The sequence below is a fragment of the Prionailurus bengalensis genome, chromosome A1, assembly GCF_016509475.1.
Source record: "Prionailurus bengalensis isolate Pbe53 chromosome A1, Fcat_Pben_1.1_paternal_pri, whole genome shotgun sequence".
NCBI lineage: Eukaryota > Metazoa > Chordata > Mammalia > Carnivora > Felidae > Prionailurus > Prionailurus bengalensis.
This window is the reverse complement of record NC_057343.1, coordinates 211,525,146-211,531,130: the sequence shown is the minus strand read 5'-3', so window position 1 is coordinate 211,531,130 and position 5,985 is coordinate 211,525,146. Positions and strand designations below refer to the sequence as shown.

The 5,985-nt window shown below is 40.6% G+C and overlaps 1 non-coding gene across 1 annotated transcript; it reads left to right on the top strand.

The window, feature by feature from the left end:
• The first annotated feature begins 5,476 nt into the window (after nt 1-5,476).
• LOC122496317 lies at nt 5,477-5,579 on the top strand. The gene has a single exon (XR_006300763.1). It is a non-coding gene; the product is annotated as a U6 spliceosomal RNA (small nuclear RNA).
• Nucleotides 5,580-5,985: the final 406 nt, after the last annotated feature.

Sequence of the window (5,985 nt, the reverse complement as noted above, 5' to 3'; positions counted from 1 at the left end):
CAGAGGTCCAATAAGATGGTTGGAAGCACAGGTCAGCTGGCTCCGCAAATCTTTGCCCAGACACACAGGAAGCAAAGGTTCCAGGACCACGCTTAGTCTCGGCAAGAGGGACCCCTGTCCTGGACCCGATCTTTACAGGGCTCTGCTGATCACCAACAAGTGCGTTTGCTGAAGAATACATGCTGCCACTCAGGATCCAAGGTCAGAGGCGGCACAGACCAACGTAAAACCCTAAATATTTGCTCTCCGACTGACACTATTCAGGCCCCAGGGAAAGCTTCTCCACTCCCTTAGATCCTAAACAAAAGGCAATTGTGTCCAAAGCCCAGAGTTTTGTGGACTGCGCTTGTGTCGATGCTGCTTGGGAGCATGGGGAGGATTTCAGCCATGCATTTGGTGACAACACTTTGGGGAGGAAAAAACCAAATTAATTAACTTGTGAATCCTTCCTCTCAAATAGTGTGAATTCGGAAGTGTCTTTTATAATGAAATAGCAATTCCCTTATGGTGCCAACTGTCCGTTTTCTTTGTTCTCTTTATTTTATTTTTTGTACTTGCAGAGGTGCTCATGAATTTGCCCACTATTTTCTTTTTTTTTTGAATGAAAAATAAAATACATATATATATATATATATATATATATAAGCATATACAGTTAATGGATCACGTTTCCTGAAAATACTACATTCAATTAAGTCACAATTACCCAGAAAAACCAAAGAGATATAACTGGCTTATTTATTTATTTTTAAGCATCCCATTTTTATTTATTTTATTTTTATTATTATTTTTTATATAATTATTGTCAAATTGGTTTCCATACACTACCCAGTGCTCATGATTTTCAACAGTTAACCTGGTATCTGAGAATTAGCTACAGTATTATTCATATTATCCTTACGTGTATGTATAGTGTAGGTCTAGTGTAACAGGCATGAAGCACAATCACTTTCCTTTATATTGGCAATTTCATGGGCATTCAATGCTAGAATTACAAATAGTTCTGTTTCTATAAAAATATTTACTAAGAATTAAAATTTTGAAATTTATAGTGTCGATGAATCACTTTGATATAAAATTTTGTGAAAAAATGAATTGATATTCATTGTACTGTGTAGTTTGCCTTTTAATCTTAATAGATAATTTTAAATATTAAAAAAATTGTTTAAGTTGACTTATTTTTGCGAGAGAGACAGAGTGAGCGGGGGAGGGGCAGAGAGAGAGGGAGGGAGGGAATCCCAAGCAGGCTCTGCACTGTCAGCATGGAGCCTATGTGGGGCTCAAACACACAAACCGCGAGATCATGACCTGAGCCGAAACCAAGAGTTGGATGCCTAACCCACTGAGCCACCCAGGCGTCCCAATGATTTTAAATATTTTAGAAGAAATCTTACTTACTTAACAATCTAGGCAAAACAATTTTATTTGTTTACACTTACTTTAAATTTTCTTAAAACCTTACCCAAATTTTATAGTTTGGATATAGTTACATTTTACTTTAAAAAAAATTTTTTTTCAACATTTATTTATTTTTGGGACAGAGAGAGACAGAGCATGAACGGGAGAGGGGCAGAGAGAGAGGGAGACACAGAATCGGAAACAGGCTCCAGGCTCTGAGCCATCAGCCCAGAGCCCGACGCGGGGCTCGAACTCACGGGCCACGAGATCGTGACCTGGCTGAAGTCGGACGCTTAACCGACTGCGCCACCCAGGCGCCCCTTTACTTTTTAATCCATGTGTTCATTAGTGAACACAAGAAAACAAGTTATATGTGAAATTTTTGATTATATCACCATAATTAGTGACTTTACTTGAAATGATGGCCGAAAATTTGGATTCCAGGAAACCAATATATACTAATTTCTGAACTATTACTCATCCAAACATTGCCATCCCATCAAGAGAATGCTCTGGCGTGTGCAATACAAATTAAACTCAGTTGTAGTCAAGTGATATTTTGCTAACTCTCAGATTTATATATATTTTTCTGATGTGTCCTTACAAAGTATATATTTCAAGTTAGGAGGATAGAACGTATTTCATTTAGCAATTTATTGATCTGATTTATAACTTTTAAATATATAGACTTAAGATATGTGGACCTCCATTTGCCTTGAGCCTTAAAAAGGTTGGGTAGTTGGGGTGCCTGGGTGGCTCAATTCATTGGGCATCCAACTTTGGCTCAGGTCATGATCTCACCGTTCATGAATTCAAGCGCTGCATCAGGCCCTGTACTGACAGCTTGGAGCCTGGAGCCTGCTTCAGATTCTGTGTCTCCCTCTCTTTCTGCCCATCCCCACTCACACACTGTCTCCCTCCATCTCAAAAGTAAATAAACATTAAAAAAAAAAAGGTTGGGTAGTCATGAAGGAACCCCACAAGCAGAGATTCAGCGTAGACCAGCACTCTGGGGATAAAGCAGAAGTGAATCTGGTGATAAAGCTAGGAAAATTCAGGGATTGCGGAGCCATCAAGAAGATGCCCACAACCAGATGGGGTGATGACATTGGCAGTTGGTATTAGCTCTTCAGTTGTCTGCCCCACCGGTCTGTTACCAGTCAGCTCACTCACCCTGACTTCATCTCCCTGCTGCTTTCACAAAAGTCAAGCATGAGATTTCTTCCCTGGAAATTCAGTAAGAGTAGGGAGTAAAGGCGGTTTGGAGAAAGGATTTTGAACTGGATAGTGATTGAAATGGTTTGACCTGAATATGATTACAGATATACTAAATTAGACAGATGCTTACCTAATTACACTGAATTATATTCTCCTCCTGCAGAACAGAAATAGAGGCTTGGAAAAGGAAAATGGGCACCGATACCAAAATAAAGGGAGTTTCACATCTGCTAACATCTGACTTGGCATTTTTCTAATGCATAACTCTTACTGGTAGCATCTTGCTGGAGAATAGGACACCTTTTGAATGGGAGAGACTAACAAAGGTAAAAAGATGGGGATTATTAATTTCTTGGCTTGACACAGGAATTTGTAACCCTAGCTATATGATGAAATTCCTGAAGAGCTTTACAAATATTCAAATTTCCTTCCCCACTTCAGAGTAATTGAGGCTGAATTTCTGGGTATAGGGTTTAGTATCTGTATATTATAAAAACAACTCAAAGGAGCACCTGGGTGGCTCAGTTGGTGGATCATCCGACTTCGGCTCAAGTCATGATCTTGAGGTTTGTGAGTTCTAGCCCCATATCGGGGTCGCTGCCGTCGGCCTGTCAGCAGACAGCCCACTTCAGATTCTCTGCACCCCCCTGTCCCTCCTCCGCTTGCACTCTCCCAATAAATAAATAAATATTAAAAAGAAAAAAAAAAACCACAACTCAAGTGATTCTAGAGAGCAGCCAGGACTATATTCCATAGGGCAGGTATCTTCCTAGTCAGTTCTTTGTGTCTTTGTTCCCAAATCTTGGCAGATTCACCAGTTAATGCTATACTGTTTCTTCTATCCCTGTCTAGGTTGTCATGGTCCAAGATCCTGCCAACTGATTAGGTCCCGTGCCTCAGGTGCCTTGCGTATCAGCTTATTTACAGTGTGTGTGACAGCCACATCACTGACTTGGGGAAATTAGCCTGTGTCAAAGCCAATTAGTCTCACTGTTTCCACTTTAATGAACCAGATCAATTAAGAAGAGGGCTACACTGGAAAATTCCTGGGCCAGCCAGACCAGCAGTCCTTAGGTACTATGTGGTTAGACATCAAATTCATTCATTCATTCATTCATTCATTCAATAAGCATATACTGAGCAGCAGCTATGTTCTGGATACTGGAAACAAAATGTTTAATGAAGATACACTCTCAACATTCAAAGAGCGCACAGTTTTTTATTTGCCACCTTAGAAATCAAGGGGCACCTGGGTGGCTCAGTTGGTTAAGCATCTGACTCTTGATTTCCGCTCAGGTCATGATCTCATGGTTCTTGAGATCAAGCCAAGATCTTGTTGGGCTTTGTGCTAACAGTGCGACACTGTGGAGCCTGCTTGGGATTCTCTCTCTTCCTTGTTCTCTGCCCCTCCCCTGCTTGCCTGTGTCCATGCAAAATAAATAAACATTTTTAAAAAATCAATTATTTCCCAGCCATCTGAAGTTCACCTGTTTTTAGTCCCAAAATTTACCACTCCTTTCCAGACTTTAGAATTTGATAAGCCAGTATGTTTTTTAGTTGGAAGATAAGCAAGTTTTAATTTTACAAGGTAAAAAACAAAACCAGATGAAAGTCTTTTTAACACACAAAAGTAGCAAATATATACCTTAGCATAAGGAACTGACATTTAAATGAAAAAAATTAGCTTCATCAAGAACTCTACATTCTTGCTGAAGATTGTTGCTACCTCCCAACAATCTCTCTCTCTTTTTGTTAAATGTTTATTTATTTTTGAGACAGAGACAGAACATGAGCAGGGGAGGGGCAGAGAGAGACACACACACAGAATGGGAAGCCGGGTCTAGGCTCTGAGCTGTCAGCACAGAGCCTGACACAGGGCTCGGGCCCACGAACCATGAGAGCACAACCTGAGCTAAAGTCAGATGCTTAACTGACTGAGCCACCCAGGGGCCCCCCAATAATCTCTTTCTATAAGATTTATTTAAAAACAAGTTTTCCTTTCTTTATTTCTTTTTCTTTCTTTCTTTCTTTCTTTCCTTCCTTCCTTCCTTCTTTCCTTCCCCCCCCCCCCTTCTTTCCTAATAGTGAATAGTACCTATGAAGAAGTATATTCTTCTCCAAATAAATATGCTGGAAACTGAATTACACTTCTGGCCCAGGTGGGGTAACAGGACCAGATTTACATTTCCACATTAAACAATCAATAAGTGAAGAAAATATATGAAACAATGGTTTTCAAGACACGGGATATCATGAAAAGAAGAATATCAACTTCTGAAAGAAAGGAGACAAATGAGGTGAGTCCTGTGATTATCCCAGCATACTGTCTTACGAGGGATTCCCGGCTGTAGTGCAAGAAATGGGAACACAGGTGGAGCCTGGGTGATTCCCTGACTTGAGGCGGAGCTGTAAGTGTGCAGTGAAAAAGATGGCTAGAGGTCAGAGGAAAAAATACTGGAGAGAAAAAGAGCTTTCTAGACAGAGATACCTGATGATCTGCAGAGTTTCCCTTGAATTTTCACTTGAGTACTAGTTAGCAAATTCATTTGAGGAAACTGCCTTAGACCAGGGACAGAATCTCCTGGAAAGGTAGAGAAAGAGTACCAAGCACCCATACAGAGACAGAATAGTGTTTGCACCCAGAATTCACACTGGGAACCTCATGATTCACAAAGCAGTAGGTAGAGTACTCAGCAAGGTGTCATCTTGGTAGTGGGGAATAATCAGCCCTATACTGAGGACCGTTCTGATCTTACTTAATGAATCATAAAAGCAAGACCCCCCAAAATCAAACTGTTTTCACAAAATGTAACTGCGCCCTGGAACAAAGTACAAAAATATTTATAGAAATGCAGAGCACATGCTTCGGCATCACATATACTAAAATTGGAATGATACAGAGAAGATTAGCATGGCTCCTGCGCAAGGATGACGTGCAAATTCGTGAAGTGTTCCATATTTTTTTTTTTCACTCTTAAGTGGATCCTGAGAAACTTAACAGGAACCCGTGGGGGAGGGGAAGGAAAAAAAAGAGGTTAGAGTGGGAGAGAGCCAAAGCACAAGAGACTCTTAAAAACTGAGAAAAAACTGAGGGTTGATGGGGGGTGGGAGGGAGGAGAGGGTGGGTGATGGGTATTGAGGAGGGCACCTTTTGGGATGAGCACCGGGTGTTGTATGGAAACCAATTTGACAATAAATTTCATATATTAAAAAAAAAGAAATGTAGAGCACATATCAAGGTAAAACTCACAATGACTGGCATCTAATAAAAAATTACCAGGGGAGTACCTGGGTCACTCAGTCAGGTAAGCATTTGACTCTTGATCTGAGCTCAGGTCATGATCTCACAGTTCGTGGGATAGAGCCCTG